This window comes from Rhamphochromis sp. 'chilingali' (assembly GCF_963969265.1).
Source record: "Rhamphochromis sp. 'chilingali' genome assembly, chromosome: 10".
NCBI lineage: Eukaryota > Metazoa > Chordata > Actinopteri > Cichliformes > Cichlidae > Rhamphochromis > Rhamphochromis sp. 'chilingali'.
In genome coordinates, this window is record NC_137937.1 from 5,103,408 (window position 1) to 5,125,449 (window position 22,042).

The 22,042-nt window shown below is 40.7% G+C and overlaps 1 protein-coding gene across 2 annotated transcripts in view; it reads left to right on the forward strand.

The window, feature by feature from the left end:
- arvcfb (ARVCF delta catenin family member b) overlaps positions 1-22,042 on the forward strand; it is a 267,199-nt gene that overhangs the window by 44,685 nt on the left and 200,472 nt on the right. For both annotated transcript variants that reach the window (XM_080894650.1, XM_080894651.1), the window contains exon 2: positions 17,557-17,641. The gene's annotated coding sequence lies outside the window, so the exon portion shown is untranslated. The remainder of the gene's footprint in view (positions 1-17,556; positions 17,642-22,042) is intronic.

Genomic DNA, 22,042 nt, shown 5'->3' on the forward strand with positions numbered 1-22,042 from the left:
GTCTCTCAGGTCTTGTGTTTGTCTTTTTTGTTCTAGTTCTTAAGAGCATGACTTTCAGTTCCTGTTGGTCTGCTGTAAATAGTTTTTTAACTCCTCCATTTGTCCAATTTCCTGGGTTTTTTTTAAGGACACGCTGCACATCATGCTGAAATATGCCACATATTCCATTAATCACACTTTGTAAATCACCTTATTGGTACAAGGTATTGGGTGTAAGGAAAATACTTTTTTATGCCTAAGGATACAATCAAAAGTAGTTTTTTTGCCAAGTCTGTAGATACAATACTGAATGATCATGCTTAGGTCATTCAAGTAGATTAACAAAGAAAAAAAGACATTGCTCTGAAAATGGCCAGGTACAAGGACTGGACTGAAAATAAGTGAAAAAGCAAACAAGATCCAGAGAAAAACTGAAATTTTCTGAGATTTTACTGTAGCCATGAAAACATCACTGTGGAACTGTTTTTAATCTGAACTTTAAAAATAATTCCCTTTTAAAAAGTGGTGGTATCATAAGCCCCCATGCAGATCGTGTCTACTCACGTCACGAAAATAGCTTCTGTAAAATTAATTACAGTTCTGTCTCCACATGTCTGTTATTGGAGAAAAATAAAAGCTATATTGACTGATTGTTGAAAATAACACATAAAATGCACGACATTTTATCAGTGAAGGCTATCAATAGACTCTTCACTGCTTTAGTTGGTCAAGTATTTCTCTTTCATCTTGATCATCTCCTCCCTTATTTCTAATGCTGTATTTTCTCTTCTGTTGTTGCAAACTTTGCTGTAAAGAATAAATCTTATTGTTAATAAATCCTGTGAAAAGGTTTAAACCAACAATGAACTGATCCTATTAATACGCCGTGCAGCCAAAGCTTGATGTATCTTATTCCTCTATGCCACAGAGGTATGTTATAACCCCCCAAAAAACATCCCAGTGAGCCTCACAGTTTTGCTGGATGGCCTTTATAGTGTTGATCATGGACTAATAATTGTCCATGGACTAATAAAAGTGCAAATAATTTAACCTTTTTTTGCTTAAATACAGAAAATTCACTCCCACATATTGTACAGAATGCATTTCAAATCTAACAAAACACAGATATGTTAAGTACCATTAACAAGGCAGCTACACAGCTTTGCTTCCATAGTGGTTCTAGTTAATACTTTGCATTTACACACGCTTTCATGGTTTTTCTGCATGCTTTCTTATTGCTTTTGTGTCTTTTGTAAAATACAGATTGTAGATATTTGTGTGTGTGTGTGTGTGTGTGTGTGTGTGTGTGTGTGTGTGTGTGTGTGTGTGTGTGTGTGTGTGTGTGTGTGTGTGTGTGTGTGTGTGTGTGTGTGTGTGTGTGTGTGTGTGCAGATGTCTGTAGATTAGTGAGGGAATTGCTGAGCAAGTGCATGACTGAGCGAGCCAGTGAATGAGCAATTGAGCGAGCAAGCAAGGGACTTAGTTGAGTGTGGGCAAGCGACGGAGCACAGGAGGCTGTGTTTGAATGAGTGCATAAGTGAGTGATTCATTATTACTGATATAGTGTGCTTGTACTCTCATTGTTGCTGTAAATGTTGCTGCAGTGTGTTTTAATGCTGTCTGGCAGCCAAAGGTCTGCAATCCAGCATAATGGAGCAGTTGTTGCACTAACTGGTGTAACAGTCTAAGCTACTGCTTAGCCCCTCACCACACTACAGTGCTCTCTGTTCTCATTCCTCCTCTTGCTTCAGAGCTGCTCGGCTTTTCTCTGGCCTCTGGTGCGTTTGCCATGGATGACAGGGCAGTAGGAGTGGCAGCCAGGTCAGGCCCTCGTTCCGTTACCTGACTTCTGCAGTTCTAATGGGGAGAGTTTATGCAGCGTTTTTGACACGGGCATAGGGAATTTGCTTCATCTCTCCTCTGCTCCACAGGCAACGTCTGGTGCCACAATGCCAAACTGTATTTCAGTAGTATCAGATGAACACTGCCTAAGTCCAGTCTTTTTTATTCCTTCTTTTAAATCAATATCCTAGTTTTGTTAAACTATATTTAGAAAACACTATATTACAGCGTATATGGCAATATATGATCCTTCTGGTACAGACCATTGTCACCTCCTATTAGGGACATCAGTGTTTTTCCATTACAAATGTATTATTTAGCCCCCATGTCTTCCCCTATAAAGATGATAAAGACGTTTTCTACAAGGCAGTGCTGTGCAAGGAACACGATAATAGAATAAAAGGAAATATCTTTTAAATATAGCTTATTTGTATTACACAGACTGATGAATCCTTTTGAAACATCCTGTAAACATGATCTTGTAATGCAGTGGTTCCCAAACTTTTTTTGCTAGGCCCCCCTTTGTTTTACAGGAAAAATCTTATGTGAGATGAATTGCAGAATGTCAGATAGAGACAAAATACTGTTACTGTTAATCTGACTATCTTCAGGTTATACACGCGCACATATACACATGCAGTTACTGTCGCTCCATTTACAAAGGCAGAGGCGTCACGGTGTAATTATTTTACATGTAGTTGTTTTTTACCTGTGTAATAAAATTCAACATTGCTATCAATACATTTTTCAAAAAATGCCTCTCTGTGGAAAATGGGTTGAAAAACATAAACAGCTGTGGGATACTGTTTGTCCGTGATTTGAACCCAGGGAACAAATCGTGGCAGGATCAGCCTGATGTTATTTGTATCCCGCTGTAACTTTACTGTATAAAGAGCTAACATCTCCAAAATGTCAGGAGTAGTTAGTCATTACAAGAAGTGTTTGTGAACTAAAAATCAAGAATGTGGGATACTGTTTGTCCGTGATCTGGAGAGCCCAGCGCTGCTCCAGACGCAGGGAAAACCAATTTTGCAGGGGAGACCTACCTCGGCACTTGTGCAGGTGAAGCCAAAGGGAAGATTTGCTTCACCATATTTTCTAGCCTTTGGCCTGGAAGGAAGCTGGTTTGGAAACATATTCAGCGATGCTTCATCTCATGCTTTGCGTTTGTGTGGGCGCCCCGTCAAAAACCTGTCCATTATGCTTGCAGTGTCCAAGCGTTCTTTTTTTTTTTTCTTCTTTTCATACCGCGCCCCCCCTGCTATAGCTCTGCCCCCCCACTTTGGGAACCTCTGTTGTAATGCAAGAGTGAGCTCCTGACTATTGAAATTGCTCCCAAACCAGCAACTTTCAATGGAAGAGTAGCACTGGAAACAGGAACATTCAAAACTGAAAAACGAGCTACAGTCTTATTCTTTCGTTTTCACTAAGACCTCCAGAATCGACTGCCATTGGAAGTGTTTTTCCTGGCAAAAAGAACCGCATATTTTCTCTTAAAACCACAACTTGACCGGCTTTGACATGATAATGAATGTTTTCAGAGTCGGAGATCTTACGTCTTCCTTTCATCCTCTCATGTCTTTGCTGGATCACAGATCACAACATGTTGAATGTGATCAGGGAGAAGGCCTCTGAGTGGCTGGAAGGATTCATGCACAGTTTTCCTTCAGAGCAGCATGCTTCCTACATCTCCAGAGGTCTCTGTGGTGCAGCAGAGAGAGGCCAGCCGGCTTGGAAATATGAACTGCGGCCTCCACACGCTCTTTGAAGCTCAGTCAGCGTACATGCAGACCTCATTTGTTTGGGCCCGCTCTATAAAATCTGTTGCCAGAACAGTCCTGTGTGTTTCCACCTTGTTGTTTATGGTTTGTGTCCTCAGATAGCATGGGGCACAGAGGAGAGAGCAAAGAAAAACACAGCCTTTCCTTGTGCTGTATTGAACTTGGCATGCAAAAGTATGGAATTCGAAAGCCAGAGATACAGGAGGAGTGCAGGCTGAGGTGGGGTGGGAGGTATATTCTACAAGCATAAAAAAAATGATGTGAACAGATGAGAGATGCTTCACATTCCAAGTGAGCCAAATAGGTTGTACTGTGCCTAGAAATCCTCCTTTAACAAAAATGTCTCCATGCTGTTGGAGCGATGTTTGACGCAAATTTAGCAAGATAAGCCGTCTAATTAGTGTTAAACACCTCAGCTCTGACAATAGCACCTCTCCGTTTCTTCCAGCCATGATCCAGCAGCAGCAGCAGAAGAAGAAATCAGGGCTGCCTCTCTGCCAGGAGGTTGGAAGTATGTTTTCACACCCATAGAGGGCAGCTGTGCTCTCCCACAACATCGACTATCTCACTAATAGAGAAAGAGTAAGAGACACTGAAACATGCTGTTTGTATAACACAAATTATCAGACGAGGTAGCGTGTTTTCCTGTGTGACCGCCCTGCTGTCAATGCCCAGAGAAATTCTGTGTTGTTTATGGTTTCAGCTTATTGGAGTGAAGCACCATTCAAATCCCTAATGAAATCATGCACCTACCACAGGATGCATGCTCTGGATCTCACTTTGTTAAAAACATTCTCGTTTAAAATCTTTTTTTTTTTATTGTTAATCCATCAACAATGTAAAAAGTGATTATCAGTGGCTTAAACGACTGGGGCTAATGAATCACGGTGCAATGAATGGTCAGTGCAGAGGTATTCAGTACAGGCTGAGCATGGCTACAGCTTGTACTCTGACAGTGCAGTCGGTTCAGGAAAAGATTCTTGTGCTGTACGTGTTTTTGTTAAGGCGCAGAGAGGAGAAGGAGCAAGTGCTGGCTCTGACCCAGCTCTCTGTAGTCTGGGTCCTGGCAGACATTGGACGGTAATAAACTAAACAATATCACATTAACTCGCAAGGTCCGCCATTAATGGGGACCTGCTTTGGCCAGAATACAATATTGAACACACACACACACACACACACACACACACACACACACACACACACACACACACACACACACACACACACACACACACCCTGTCTCTTCACTGACTACTTGATTCCGTGGCTGATGATTATAACTGTTATCTGTTGCGTCTGAAAAATTATTGAGCTTGTCAGCACCCATTAATTCACCATCGTAAATTAAGTGGCTCGCATTATGTTTTATGTTTTATCCCCTTCTTGCTGGAGACAACAGAGCAGCTTTTCCAGGGGCTACGTCTGGTTTACTGTACGATACTTTGCAGTTGACAGTCACTTGTTCTGCTTCCCTGTTGTTTAAAAGATTGTAGGCAATGAGATGAATTAGCCACAGCGGTGCACACGCACCTACTAAGAGATACAAAGCTCTGAAGTAAGCTGAGCTGTGCGTATATGTGCAAATGAGAAGTATGTGAGCTGGAGAGCTGCAGAATTTCAGTTCATGTTAACCACAGCACCCTTATTTTGCCATATGTTAAAGCAGAAAAGTCAAACACCTGAGCTGCTGGCGAAATCGATCAGCAAGCAATTATGTAATGCGTTTGCCATATGGCGCTGTAACATGATTGGTAGTCAAGGTAAAATAAATCATTTTTCTCTAATCAGGCAGTGAATAGCAGCAGAACCATGTGGCTACCAGCAGGGTGAAAGAAAAAAAGAGAAAAAAGAAAGCGTGATTTTCGTCTATTGTGTGTTGAATTCAGGCACCACATTGTGCATCCACATGTGAGAGGAGCTGTTAATCAAAGCATGAATGCTTACTTCCTGTAAATGGTGAATGTAAGAGGTGGGGAGGGGACAACAATGGCAAACAGCAAGACAAATTACTCCAAATTGTACCCAGTCTAATCGGAAGCAGTCAACTTCCTGGCAAGTTGTTAATCACATAAGATTCCAGTTAATGAAAAGCACTTTCACTCGCTATGGCAGCTTCTGTTAAAGGTCAGATGTCAGAGTCACCTGCAGTTGACATTGTGGAAATCTAATGACTTGCCGAAGGACACATTAGCAGACTGGACGCCCATATTATGTTTCCCAGTGAATGACTGATATAAACGCCTTGTAAGAGAGAAGCAGCAGAAATGCAGAAAATCCAAAAATGTGTTTAAAATCAGTTAGAAAGAGTTTGCCTATTAGAGACAAACACATTTTTGTTTGCCTTTGTTAGCCTTTAATACAAACGTCATCACTCTGATGCAATTTGCATCTGCAATATTGTTGGCCTGCATTTAGCCAATGAGGTATCTTAGCAGTAACTGTGAATATTTGGACCCGTTCATCCATGTATGCTTAATAGATTGCATGCAGATATGCAGATAGATTGCATTTCAAGTTATGCTCTAGTTTGAAGTTGGTGTTCACTGATGAGCAGAAGACCTCAGCACTGATGGGTGAAATCCTGGTGTAACACAGCCTGTTTGAAAAATACTGTAATTTTGAAAGTGTGGTAGCATAACTGCCATGGCTGGGGTCATGCAGTTCTGCACTTAGGCCACACAGGAAGCTATTCAAGGTGATATGGTTACCCGAGACCACAGATAGTCAATGATATTTGGGTGGAAAAAATGATGGTGTTGTGAAGTGGGAGGGTTCTGACTTAAACTTTTTCTCAACAATGTGATAAACAATTGAGATGACTCCCAATGAGGAGGCACAGGATGCTGGTAAATACATTAGAGGAATGACTTCTCAACCGAAGCTTGAAATGTCCAATAGTGACCAACAAAGTGGTTCAAAGTGATGTGTGACAGGGGAGCCTCTGTTTGAACTCAGCTTTAGACTTGCTTTTTTAAATGAAAAAATGCATAACTGCACTGTGTATTGACAGTGGTCAGAAAGCTGAAGAATGTTGTATGTTTTCCATGCTACATGGTTGCCATCTAGGTTGCAAGACAGTGTAAAGAAAGGAACCATGGACCAGTTTTCCTTAAATAGAAATTAGCTACTTAAGGTCCTGGCTTTATGTGGTGCATGGAATTTGGATTTCAGCTTGGGTTCTCTCTCACAGTCACAGTTAGTGAAGTTAGGTTAATTGCTGATTCTAAATTGGCCGTAGGTGTAAATGTGAGTGTGAATGGTTGTCTGTCCTTATTGGCTCTGAGACAGTCTGATCACCTGTCTGTGGTGTACCCTGCCTCTTGCCCCATGACAGCTGGGATAGGTTCCGGCCCTCCCACATGACCCTGAAATGGATAAGATAGAGAAGTTAGCCAGACCTTAAAATAACAGCAGTAGATCAGGCATGTGAATTGCAGGGTTATTGTAATGCATGGTGAAGACATTTTCATTGTAGAAGAATTCAGTATTAGATGTTTAGTCAAGATGGAAATATTAGCAAGCATGACAGTTGCCTTCACAATCTTGTAATTTTCATTTTCAGCAATAGTAATGCACATAGTTTACACCAAGAAAGTGCACTTTGCATCCAAATTATACGGCAGCCATGGTGTTTCTAGTCTGTCTTTCTGTTTTCTCCACTGGGCCATTTTCCCTCTGACATTTTGTTCGTAGGATTAAGATAAGCAGTTATCCTTGGACACAGAAGGATTAAATCAAATTGTATGATGGACCACAGCTAAAAACCTATGATAGCGTCCTCTGTGTTGCACTTTCTATTTCTCTCTTCTCCCGTAAGTCAGTAGTGCAGATTTGAGGCTGTGGGTTTAACTTTACACTTTTAGAGCTGATGTGGCTTAGCCTTAAATACATTATCTGTGCAGTCAGCTGGCTCTCCTGATGTCAGGGATACAGTAGTTTTGAATATTTAACTGTACAACAGATTTTGTCAAATGTGAGTTTTATTTGGGTGGATAGCAAGTGTGCAGTCTTGCTGCATTTGGATGGATAAACAACCACAACTCTTGTTTCCAGAGAGAAGGAGAGCATTGATGCTGTTTGACAGCAGCGCAGTCAGCCAGCCTGCCACAAAACTCCCTCGTGAGGGACTACCACAAGATGCAGAAGTCCACTGCTGCTCCCTAAATCCCCATCAACACTTCCTTCATCCTCTCTGTATCTTTATTTCATACCGTTGTTCTCTGCTCTCCCCCTCACTGTTGGTAGTTTCTATCTTTATCTTCCACGATTCATGTTTGAATCTCTCAGCTTCGCTCATGTGGTAGCCTGCAAAACCATTTAAAACTGGTCAGAGTTAATGTGTGTGATATAACACCAACAAGATATATTCCTCTGCTTGCAAACAGGCAAGGGTAGCTCTGTGTTGCTGTGGAGGAGTGATGTTAGACTGAACAAAATAACAGGGTCTTGGTCTGTTTGCATGTGTGCACTGGTGTGTTCTGGCCATTCTGAGGCTCATTACTTGAGAAACGTCCTATGCGTTCATCAAGAGTTTGACAACCCTTGCAATGCATCTTCTGTCATATGTTACAGTCCGGTTTGGGCTGCTTTGCTACAAAGGAAGTCGGTCCTGAAAGGATAAAATTTCACAGCTAACTTTGAGCTGCTGGGCCCGATTTCTGTCACTCTGCCTTCTTTCTGCTGCTTCGCTCTTTTCTCTTTGTTTACATCCTGACAGCCTTCGCCTTGTCCTCTGCTACAAAGTCTACTTAAAAATAACAAAAGATATATATAATATCTATATGTGTGTGTTATATACTCTATCATTCGATTTGCAGAGCAGCTTTTGCCAGTTTACTTAACTGCTGCACCACAGAGCTAATCTAACATGAGTTGGCCCAGCGTGGTTTGTTTACATTTTTGTTCTAGTTTGGACCCTTTATGCGGCTTCATCTTTGGAAGACGCCGTTCTGAATACCAATCTCTGTAGCGTTGCAGTGCTCGCTGCTGTTTCTGCACAGGTATTTACAGCTGCTGGATGGTTTCCAGAGTCAGCTATATGGCTGAAGGCTTGATGTCAGAAAGTTCTGCACTTGCACTTTCCTTTGGGAGAAGTCAGTAAAGTGTAACTTTGTTGGATGTTAAAGAAAAGGTGTGGTGTAGAGAGGAGGATATAAATGGAACAAAATGCACTGAATTTGCAAAGTGTTTGGGACACGATATCAGCTTGCACTTTTTTATTGGGGTTTTTTGGTGCAATATGTCTGCTATTGTGAGCAGAGTATAGATTTTTCAAGCGAGATCAAGAAGTAATGATGACTTTTGTTCTGGGTTATAATCTTTTGTTGATATTATTTATGTTTGGCTGCAGCTTTTAGGACAAATTCCAATTAGTAGGGATGACCTTGCATTTAAATACCAAATCGTGTGTGTGTGTGTGTGTGTGTGTGTGTGTGTGTGTGTGTGTGTATGTAAAAACCTTGGGATAATACAGTGCATAATGTAAACATTTGTGAGTGCTGCAGATAGGGGGGCCGGGGCAGTGATGAGATTCAATGGCATATTAAGTCTGTGTGAATGGATTTTTACTCTTTCATAGCACACTGTGCTCCGGTTTTCATAACAGTGTTGAATCACCATTTCCATTTCTCTAATTCTTTCCATCTTTTGTTGCAGGCAGCAGACTTGGCAACTATTGTTTGACACGTTACTCGTGCCAGAGAAAGCTGTGCGTGTGTGTGTTGGTGTAAGGGAGAGTTGAGAATGGCCAATCCATAAGCCCTAACAAGGGAATGTTGGTTTTAAAATCATATCAAGTGCACAGTTGTCTCTGGCAGTATTCGTTTTACAAACTGTTTGGATGCGAGGTTCGACACTTATGGGGCCAGGGTGTAATTTTCTTTAGTTGCTGTTAGACCGATTGGAAAAAAAAAAGAAGAGGCATTATTTTTACATTGACAGTGGGATCAAAATCAGGCCGTTACGTAAGAAGTTAATTTTAAGAACAGAAAATTGAAATGAGTATTTTAAGGATTTTCTGCAACAGAAGCAAATTGCTTTTTATTAATCCATGTAGCGAAGATAAAAGAACATTTTATGTGTGAAGATGGAGCGGGAGACAAGAGGTCATAAAGTCAAAAGTACCTGTATTGAATTTGTTCCGTAATTTAAGAATCTGTAGTCTACAGAGAGTCATTTTTCCACAGTGATGGGAGTCACGACTGAAAGTTTTTCACTTCAAAACCATTGAATTCAGCCTTTGAGGCAGTTTTACGAGTTTTTCATTGTGCCTCAGCTGAGTAATTTTGGAGAAAAATCTATTCTACCTGGGCTTTAGAAACTGTTCCTTATTATTAGCATGCATATGAATAACAGTCAGAGAGTGAGAATGGGTTAAAATACAAGTGGGTCTGATGGATTTACTCCCTTCCCCCCAACTGCAAAGATCCTTTACATTCTAGTTGTTTCCCCCTGTTGAAATCTATTAAGACCACTGCAGCCCCCCATCTATATGTCTTCATCCCATTAGCATTGAAGTCATGTGACCTACGGTAAACCATGCAAGGTCACTGATTCAGTAACAGAAGACATCGTTAAAGGCTACTGTTTGGGGCATTATAGTCCAGCACCCGTTACATAAGTGATGCATTGAGGCTTCCTCATTTGTTAGTCTATAGAAACAGTGAAGAGTTTAAATCGTACACTTGAATGAGATTATCATTCATCCATCTGTTTACGACCTGTGGGGCTAGAAAGCATTAGCTTAGCTCAGCTTAAAGACTAAACACCGGGGGGAAACAAATATTTCCCAACCTGTCAAACTACTGTTTTACTTGCACAGAACTGAAGGAGGTTAGTGAAGAGTAGCACATGCTAAAAATGATAAATGATACCTTAACATAAAAAATGAGCAATGTTTACGACTTTGGCATGGATTTATTCATTAGGCTTCCTAACACTGCATGTGGGAGCATGAGCAGTCTGGACAGAATCACTCCTGTTAACTCCCCACCCCTCCCAGTGTGTGTGTGAGGGGTACTGCCATTGATAAAGAAGCCAGACCTCTCTCCTAATGACTTCCACGTTAGATTACGTCATCTGTCAGCCTTGGCTAACCTTCCCTAAGCATGAAGCAAAGCCCTGCAGTGACCAAGAGCAGCAGACAGTGAGGATAATCTTTGCAAGTTTTTCTGAAAGGCCAGAAAAGTGGATGAGCTGCAGCTTTGAAGCCTGTATTGAGAAATCAAAGATGTGACGACTCTTGTCTCCCTGTGTACCACATTCATGGTCTGTTTAGGAGGTTGTTGGCTTGTTTATGGTTGATATTTTCAGTTCAGAATTGACCACTCTTTATCTGATGAAGCCAAATTTCAAGAAAATTCTTGTTAGTGTTATTCACTGTGTGTTTTTAGCCGTATAATCTCCACCTGTGCTGTTGCTTGGGCTAATACATAAACTCACTGGTCACTTTATTAGGTCCACCTGTCTAATACCAGGTTGGTCCTAGTTTCGCCTTCAAAGGTGCCTTAAACCTTCATTAAATAGATTCAGCAAGGTGCTGGAAACATTACTCAGAGACCTCGATCCATAACAACAATAGCATCACAAAGTTACAGCAGTTTTCTCAGCTGCACATCCATGACCTCCTGTTCCAGAAATCCCAAAGGTGCACTATTAGACTGAGATCAAGTGACCGTGAAGCCTATTTCATTACAGATAACTCATCATCATGTTCACGATAGCAGTTTGAGATGATTAGCGCTTTGTTGCACGGTGCATTATCCTGCTGGAAGCAGATATGAGAACATGGAAATACTGTGGTCATAAAAAGAAGGACATGGCCAGCAGCAATACTCAGGTAGGCTGTGGGATTCAAAACATTACACCACTACCAGCAGCCTGAACCCTTGGTACACAGCAAAATCTCCAGTGTTAAATTAACACTAGAGAGTGTGTATATGGGTCCACTCCTCTGAGTGTTAAATATAATACTGTTGAGTGTTAAATGAACACTTTTGACAGTGTTATATTTTTAAAAGTAACCTAGTCAGTTTTGAAGATTAACAATGACTAACACTGGGCAGTGCTGATTTTCTAACACTGGAAAATAACTCAATCGGGGCGATCGTGACTCAAAGAGTTGGCAGTTCGTCTTGTTGCCGGTTCGAGCCCCGGCTCGGACAGTCTCGGTCGTTGTGTCCTTTGGCAAGACACTTCACCTGCCACCATGGCGCGATATGGCAGCCTCGCTTCTGTCAGCCTGCCCCAGGGCAGCTGTGGCTACAACTGTAGCCTCCACCAGTGTGTGAATGTGAGAGTGAATGAATAGTAGAATTGTAAAGTGCTTTGAGGGCCCCGAAAAGCGCTATATAAATGCCATTATTATTATAAATATTCCAGTGTTAGAAAATCAGCACTGCCCAGTGTTAGTCATTGTTAATTTTACCCTTAGCTTTTTTTTAACCGACATGAATACTGCTGCAGTCCATCTCCAGATGTTCTTGTGCATACCTTGATTGTAGAGGTTATTTGAGTTACTGTTTTCTTCTTATCAGCTTGAAGCTGTCTGGTCATTCGTCTCTGTACTCTGGCATCAACAAGACTTTTTCTCTCAGAGAACTGACGTTTTTTGCTTTTTCAGACCTCTGTAAACCTCAGAGATGACTGTGTGGGAAAATCCCAGCAGATCAGCTGTTTCTGAAATACTCAGAGCACACTGGCTCCAACAACCATGCTGCATTCAAAGTTACTTAAATCACCTTTCTTCCTCATTTTAATGCTTACTTTGCACTTCAGTAGGTTTTATTGGCCATCTGCAGGCCTAAATGCAATCAATTTCTATCATTTAATTGGCTGATAGCATATTTGAGTTAGAGCTTTTGAACAGATGTACCTGATGAAGTGGTTGGTGAGTGTGTACAGAACACATAGTTTAAAATTTTTTGTTAAGATTTATTGAAATAATTGTTTCTCTTTGAAGTATTCTGTTAATATTGACAGCAAGATAACCAATGGATCAGTTCTCCAAAGCCGGCCACACAGTCTCCTCACAACCAGCCAGACTCTGCTGCCTGTTCTCCTCTATGCCCTTCTTCCATTTTATCTTCACTCCTGCCGCTATTTCCAACAGGTGATCTCATACACATAGTATTTGTGGAATCCAGGGATTGTATTACAGACTCTATACTGTTCAGCCTCTTTAGACCATAATTTTTAATGATTAATCTGCGACAACCAGCTGATAGATAATTTAAACTGTAAAATGTAAGAAGATTGTAAAAAAGCCTAGAAATGTAAAATTACATCATAATATTTCAGAGGGTCAAAGTTTGTTTGGTTTACAGTCACACAAAACTGACAAGCAGCACATTTTAAATTTTAGAAATCTAAAAAACATTTTTTTAAAATGATTTAACAACTGTTTGGAAACCTTTTCAGAAGTAATTTTAAGAGTGAAATGTGTTCTCGAGAGAGCGGGTCCACTCCCAAGAAGAATCTATTAAAGTTATATTTGTTTCTAATTCTGAGGATAGACATAGTCTGACATAAGGAGATCTTCTTTTACACCATTCAGTCGAATAAACTGCGTGTTGTACTGTAGCATAGCAGGTGTTAGTGCAATGCACCTGAAGGAGTACCCTGAAACAGAGTAATTAACTTAGTTTGGTGTGAACCGTTCGTGTTTCTCGATTGCCTTCTGGTGCCAGAAAATAAAGAGCATCCAAAAGCATTCTGCAGGATTTGTGCTTTGCAAAAATTATGAACAGGTTAATTAAAAAAAAAAAAAAATCTACAAATCTCAATGTGAAGATTTATATGTAGGAGCTGTTTTCTCTTTGCTATGTCTGTCAACCAGAAGACATGTGCAGCAAGCTAACACTGCAGCTCTGCTGAGAGGTGGGTGCTGTCACAAGCATGGAAGGACCAGTGGTGAACCAGCGACAGGGTCATGACGCATGAGGGGAGTGGCCTGTACGACCCAATCCAAGAGATGAACTGGTTCTGATAAAAAGGTGTCAGAATACAAAGGACATCGCAGGTTGTTGTGTGTGGGGCTGCATAACCTCGGACCAGTCAGAGTGCTCATGCTGAACCCTGTCCACTGCCAAAAGCGTAAACAGCGGGCACGTGAGCCTCAGAATTGGACCACAGAGCAAAGGGAGAAGGTGGCCTGTTCTGATGAATCACATTTCCTTTTAAATGACACGGATAGCTGGGTGCCTTGCTTACCTGGGGAATACCTGGAACCAGACCGCACTGTAGAAAGAAGGGAGTGTGATGCTTTGGGCAGCTGAGAAACTTCGGATCCTGCCTTCCATGTGGATCACTTTGACTCGTCCCACGTATCTTAGTGTTGTTGTAGACCATGCACAGCCATTTTGCAGAGCACAACAAAAAGTTTGACCTGTTTGGCCTCCAAATTCCTCAGATCTCAATCCAATCAACCATCTGTGGCATGTGCTGGACAAACAAGTCCTATTCATGGAGGTCCAACCCCTGAGCTTTCAAACTTAAAGTATTTGTTGCCAGATGGTGGTGCCAGATACCAAAACACACCTTCAGTGGTCTAGTGGGGTTTAGGAGGCAAAAGGGGAACCATCATAATATTATGCATGTGGTCATAATGTTATTCCTGATCAGTGCAGACTGGAGTAATCGATATGCAAAAATAGCACCTCAGAACCAAAAGAGGGATTTTGTGAAATGGATTATGGAGTGAAGTGTCCTTTAGTGTGTCCTCCTGCCTGTGTTTAAGTTTGCTCAAATATTCTGTATGTTAGAACAAAGTTTCAACTTTCTCTGAGACCAGCAGGGGCTGTTCAGATGTTTCTGGCTGGTCGCTTTCATGGTGCCCATCAGACTGTGACCGAGGCTTAGGCTTGGGAGTAGCGGTTGTGCGCGTGGGGTGGGGATGGAAAGACAGCATCATATGGAGGGGGGAGGGGTTGGGGGTTGTCATTTAGGAGTGAAGGGGCCAAGCGGAGGAGCAAATTGCTTTTTAATCGATCATATTCCCAGTAAAAGCCACTCCCAGCCCCCGCTCGCCTACTCTTCCCTGCTATTTATAGAAGCTGCACTTGTGTGACTACAGTGTGTGTGCTGTGTGTGAGAAAGAGAGAGGAGAGAGAGTGACATAGGAAAAAAAACAGCAGGCAGGGTTGAGTTTTGTTGACCACTTTAAGTCACTGAAATAGAACTACGTTCCCTGTTGTTATCACAAGTCAAAGGCCCCGTGCATATGTATTTTTTTGCTCATTAAAACCTGAGTACTACAGGGACCTTGCTTTATTCATGTGGTTAAAGATGACAGCCTTTTTTTTTATTTTAATAGCAAGCTGTTGCTTTGCAAAGGCAATGATTCCAGGCCAATGATACACGAGCACCAGACACTATTCCACCAACAATAAAAAGAAACAACACCACCCAGTCAAAGATGTCATTTGCAGTCGTAGAAGCCCAACAATGCTGTAATGTGATCAGTCTCCCAGCTCCAGTTTCTTGAATCTATTTTGAGTGTGATGCCCAGTGTTGAGACTCACACTAACAGACGCTACCGTGCAGCGTGCACGAGTAATAAATTATGACTCAGCCCAGTGCTGCTGCTGATTGTTGGATCCATTTTCCGTGATGCCGTTGTTTCTAGCTAATCTGCCCCTCGGGGCTTTTGAAAAGGAAGTTTAAGTCTTTATTTTCCTGCTCTGTTGAACATTTTTTTTGTTCTTTTCATAAAGTAGTGAATCATCCCCTTTGTTTTAAAAAAAAACCCAAAACAAAATAAAGAAAAAAAAATCTCCAGCTGTAATGGTGTCACATAAAAGATCCTGCAGAACGAGCAGTACCAGTGAATGAGGCCGCCGCTTGCAAGCGCTCCTGTCAGTTCTCCTTTGCAGCCCTCCCAGGAATTGTAAATGTCGTCACAGTCTCAACAAGACAGGTTTGTGCTATTTGCTGAAAATGTTTAATGTTGGATGTGCCTCTGTTTTTCTGCAGTGCACCAAAAAAAATGTAGGATTGTTTATTATGACTTTGTAGAAGTTCAAAGACAGGATCTAAATGAGAAGAGCAGAAGCACGCTGGCTAATTTACTGTAACATTCCAGTAATCTGCACAGAAGTGGAAGGCTGAGCAAATTAAAGAGCTTAGAGTGAGAGGAGACTAGAAGGGGAAGGATGGAGAGGTATGCCAGGTTCCCAGCTGCATCCTCCTCTGTGTCAGCATCTTGTCACGGTCTGACCCCTCTGACCAAACAGACATGAGCCTCACCACTCCATGCCGCTGTCTGTCTCCCTCTTATACCCACTGTGTGCTTCTAACACAAAGGTGCTTCAGCAGCCTTCCTGTTGAGACTAGTGGGAGAGTGGCAGGCATTATTGATTGAATATTTTAAATCTGATACCTGCAGATCAACACTGACATTCTGTCTCTTTTCTTTGCACCACTAGGAGACATGTTGATATTATTACTGTTGCATATCTGACCAGGGAAACTGACTAGAAGGACTTTAATCAGCAGCTTATGGATATGAGCCAACAGATGTGAGATTTGGGTGGGGTGTCACTTTGAAATGAAATATTGCAGCATTGGGAGGTACATACAAAAAATGATTATGTGTCAGGCTACATTCAGGACTGCATGTAAATGAAAAATGCAAGTGAGCAGTATTTCACCCTTTTGATGCATAAGGCAAAAACCTTATTATGACTCGGTTGATAAAAATGCACAGAGAGCTACAGTTGCACATTGATCTCTGAGTGGAGCCCAACCAAATGCCATGACATGTCGTTCTCATATCATTATATCAGCCAATGTTCTTCTGATGCAACTATGGAAATGCAGATAGAGATATCTGTGAAGGTCCAATCTGAGGTGACCAATACTGCCATGGGAAAAAGAAAGCTCACAGGAAAAACTAAGTGCAATCCATGATTCAGTTTTCCGGTTCTACCTTTAGAAACAATAACTTGAAGTAGTATGACTTTATCAGCCTTGATTAAATCATTGTGAATGAACTTTAGCTCACTCTTCTTTACAGCACCGACTCACTTCATTGAGGTTTGTGGTTATTCATTTATGCATCATTGTCCTGTTGTAAGACCCAGTTTTGGGCAAGCAAATCTCTGCTTTGGTCTTGTCTGTCCAACGGACTGTGTTCCAGAAGTTGGATGATTTGTTTAGGTGCAGCATTACAAAATTAAGCTGTGCTGCCATGTTTGCTTTAAAGAGAATATGTTCTCTCTTGGCAACTCTTCCAAACCAGCCATATTTGTTCTGTCTTTTTCTAATTGTACCATTATACACAACTTTTACCTAATGCTTGTAGAGTCTGAGATTCGGTTTTTTGTTTTTCTGGGGCTGAATTAGCTGGGAATTTCACTCCTGGGAGATTAGAATGTTTTGCACCTGTGAATAAATTTCTTGCTATAGAGTGATGGACTTCAAAATGTTTGGAGGTGGCGTCATATCACTTTCTAGATTGATGGACAGCAATAATTGCTTCTCTCAGATCATTGCTGATGATCATCTGTCTTTTGGCTTGGTGTTAACACTCGCCTAAATGATCCAGACTACAAACGTTCAAAACGTCTGCCTTTGTAGAGTTTACCATCTGCCTTTGACTGCATAGAGTCATGTGAGGACTTTGTTTTACACATGACTGTACAATCTCTATATGATAGATGATAGAATGATAGATATCCCTTTTCTTGACTGTACAGAAGTTCCTTGTTCTAGTTCTTGCAGTAATTTAAGTCATGAAATATTCTCTGCAGTAACTGTGGCTTACCAACCACAATAACTAAGATATTAAGAAGAAGTCTTTGCTTGGAAACATACCCATGCTCTTTATGGGTTTATATATAGATGCTATCTGTCCCCATTTAGGTGAAACCATATTTTTGGATTTATTCTTGTAAATTCATCCTCTTTGTCTAGTCCTCAAACAATTCTGAAATGTTTTTAATCTGTTTTTCAGGTACAGCAGCCCAAGAGTTGTGACTCTGCTCTGATAAATGTCAGCCTGCTCTGATATTTGTATGGGTCTATCGCCACAGCCAAAGGTGAGTTCATGCTATTGGCAATCCAGTTGTAATATATGTTGTTGTCAGAGGTTTCAACAGGTGCAGCACACGTTATGAGACAGTGTTAAAGTGCATCTGCAGAATCAAAGAAGCAGTTTATGTAGCTAATTTAACGTTTGGGTCATCCAAGTTGTTGACACTTCTTTTGTCTGCCAGGTCTGTAGGGCTGCACTTTTATACAGGAACAGACAAAATTTCTCCTCTTACATATATCTTTTGATTTTTGATTTTATTTTATTGATTAGCATTCAAATTCAAATCTCAGTGAAAACAGTGAGAAAAAAAAAACAAAAAACAGTGAAAACAGAACAAAAATCTACCATAAAGAAAGAAAGCATGAGACAAGGCTAATCAAAAGGTATTGGCTGAAGCATTTGCTTATTACGCCAACCCTTTTCACAAAATATCTTTTTGTATGCAGCTCCTGTACACAGGGCTTGAAGAAAATAATAAAACAAAGCAAAAACCAAACAAACAAACAAACAAACAAACAAACAAACAAAACAAAGAAAAAAAAAACTTTCCACCTTAGATAAGTAACTACATCAAAGTAAAGAATCAAGAGGTTGTTGTTTTTTTTCTCCTTTTTGTTCTTTTCATTCTTGATATATATATTTTTCTAATACTCTATTTTTAAACATGTTTTTAAGCAAGGAAAATGAACTACACCTTTTTAAATCACTGTCATAACTATTCCACAGGTTAACTCCTCTAACAGAAACACATCTCTGCTTTATATTTGTCCTCATCTTGTTTTTCTTAAAGAAATCTGTTCCCCTTAAGTCATATTGACTCTCTCTGACTTTGAACAGCTTCTGAGTACTGGGGCAAAGCAAGTTATTTTGTGCTTTATACATTATCTGTGCCATTTTATATTCAACTAAATCATAAAATTTCAGGGTATTCAGATTAATAAACAAAATGTTAGTTGGTTCTATATAGTTTGATTGGTTTATAATTCTTATAGCTCTTTTTTGTAACTTGAAAATATGAAGAGTGTTCGTTTTATACGCATTACCCCATATCTCCAGACAGTAAGTCATATATGGAAGCAACAGAGAACAATAAAGTGTGTATAATGATTTTTTGTTCAGGACATGCTTTGTTTTAGTTGGCTTTCTTGAATTCATCCTAGGAAAATGCTACAAGTACTCCATTTGACAGCCTTTTTTGAGTATTCTAACGTACTGATGTTCTTGTTTCAGATAGATACAGTAATGCCTTGTTGGCAGTTGACAAATAATTAAGGCCTTGGTGTTGGTTTCCTAGGAGCTGTAAACTGAAGTTGAACCTATTTGTGGAAGTTAAGATCCCCTTCCCCCCCAAAAAAAGAAGTGAAGAGAAAAACATTGGTCAGACTTTCTTTGCTAACTCTGAAAAGAGGACTCTGTTTAGTCGCTGATTTACTCGAACACTGAGTAGCAACCGTCTGTTGTTCCATTTTGATACTGTGGTTAATCTTGCTTCTGGCAGCTGAAACGGGGCATTTGTGTAGTGTGAATGAATACAAAGTATATCCCAAGTCCAGGTCATGTTTTGTTTCTGTCTTGATCTTGTACTTCTTTTTTAATGGGATTGAGCTATTGCACTGGCTGTTCTTGGGGGAGCAGTACATCACCGGAGCTGTGTTTGCCCACCTCAACTAGGAGTTTTATCCTGGCTTCAGATGAGAGACCAGCTTTAAGACCTGACAAGAAGAAGATATAAAGACTAGCCAAAAACAAAATTACGCAAAATCGTAAAGTCAACCAGGCTCCGGCATCCGGTATTGAAAGCACTGGCAGGGGATTTTAAGCCACCTCCACTGCCCCCTGGGGCTATGGTTCTGCCTCAATTGGTACCTTTTCTACTATTCCCCTGAGAGGCAGGAACAGACTGCTGGGAGAGAACCACTCAATGATACCTCAGTATCATATCTTTTTAGAATTCCTGCAGACGGGCGACGTGTTTATTTTTTTGATTTAATGTTTCATTTTTGTCCCTCTCTTTAAGTGCTAAAAACCTTTTCCTTTATTATTCATGCAGGTGGTAATAAGTGACCATCTGTGGACCCACTGTTTATCGCAGATTGGTTTCAAAAGAGGTGAAATCAGGGACACACACTCAGTTGCTCATTAAGCACCCTGCAGTTCATGCACTTCTTTTTTATAGTTGCATAGCAACTAAAATAATCAAGTGCACCTTGTGCCGTTTAATCTCTTATTCTTGTTTGTTACTGGCAGCCGACACGAAACTTCTCATTTGTGTTTATGGACCGCGGGACAAAAACTGATGCAGTGAGATTTTTCTTTGTAAATAACAAGTTCAGTGTGACCTTTCTCAGTAAAACTAAAGCATTTGGTCTTCAGTTATAAATAATGTCCACCTCAGCCCTTGCCATACCTGCAGAGGATGTCAGCGTACAACAGGTTCACCATGTAAAACGTGCAGAATAAATGCAGGGCTGAGAAGGTTAAGTGGACTGACATAAGGTCAGTGTAGTTATCTGTCTGTAAGACCCATTTTCATATCAAGGTCATTTTATCCTGAAGTCCTTGGCTCCTCAAAATGGCATCGGTTTAATTAATTCTCTGGAGCTTCACTAAGAAAGACCATTTTAGTAGTAAAGGACCACATATTAATCTGCTGGCACGGGGCCAATTACGGTACCCTGTCACTGTTCGTGTATGGCTTGTGTGGACTAATTGACTTGTCCAGACCTGAGCTCTGTGATTTAAACTTTGGTGTATGGCAGAAAAGTGGGACTATAATAATGTAATGATAATGCGGTAATGTTAATACTGTAATGGTAATCGCATAATGTGGAATTTTTTGAATTTGTGGTGAAGAGTGCTGAAGAGCATTTTCATTTGCGGTTTGTAGAGTCTCTGCAACTATATAAATGTTGTTGTATCACAAGCAGGTAGATGCTACTGTTTCATGTAGCACTGCCTCTTCATCAAAGTTTTACACACTCCCAAAGCGTAACATATTAAGCTATGTGACCAATCGTTGGTAACCCAACACGTTTCTATGTTACGCGTTCGGAAAAAGGAGGAAACATGAGAACCGTTTGGACTCAATCTACACATGTACATTTATTTTACGTTCTCATCATGAATCGCTTTGGAAAACACTATCTAGCGTGATTAAGGTTGTGGTTAGGGTTAGGATTAAGGTTAGGGTTAAGGCTGGAATACACAGCTGGAATGTGTGTTACCACCAGGAACGTCATTCTTCTGGATTTCATCCACAATCCGGCGCATACCATACGAACACCGTTACCTTTTGCGTTCTCAGAGTGTTTAGAGTGTTTTAGTCATTTATCACCTTCTCAGGTGTTTCTCATTTTCTTTGAAACATATACTTGCTAACTAAATATTTGAAGAGGTCTGACTATGGGCCAAATAAACAGGCAACTTCATTGGATCTTGAGCTTTGGGAATTTAGTTATTTCTATATGTGGGACTCCAGGATTAATTGAAAATTTTGAAAACAAAATCACTGTATCCCTGAATATGTATGACCATGTCAATGTTTCTACTACAAAGTGCAACAGTTGAAACCCCTGTTAAATCACAAATCTACAGAATTGATAATCACATTTTTTGGGGAAATCCGAGTTCAGTGAGACAAGCCACACCCGGGCCTGATTACTGTCAGACCCGTTGAATCAATGAATCACTTAAATTGAACTTGTCTGACGAGGTGGCGTAGGCTTAACGATCCCAAAAAGCATCACATCGTGCCACAAACTAAAGAAATTTAAGAACAGCTGAGAAACAAAGTCATTCGTCTTGAGGGTGGCTGTCACTCGTTAGGAAGAGCAGGTCATCTACTAATCAGATGGTTGGTAGTTCAATCTCCAGTCTCCAAAGTATCCTTGGCCAAGATACTAAACCCTGAGTGGCTTTTCTTTTTGAGACCAATTTCAGTCAGCAACTGCTGGTCGATGAGTTGGGAATTCCAAATTTTCCCACTAAACCTGTGAATACCAGATGGTGTCTGATGAGTCTTTAGGCCTGTGTGACTATGGCTTAATGTGTATATTGTTTATGTTGCCCCCGGAGATGATTTAAATTGCTTATATACTGCTTGGTTAGCTTTATGTATACTAGTACAGCATAGTAACTAAAAATAGGTGGCTGGGAGAGAGAATAAGCCTCACAAATACCTGTCCAATCAGTGCAGAGTCAAAGGGTTCCTTCTCTTTTAGTGGTATCTGGCGGAGCTAAGTATTGAGCTTAAAATCCATGCTTATGGCAGACATTATAAGTTGGCTCAGCTCTGTCCTGCAATTCAGCAACTGTTTCAACAAAGTTTTGAAGATTCTTTTTTTGACATCTTTTTGTCTCTTTCACACTGACACCTTTGAGAATCTGGTGTTTTGTTTTTATCTGA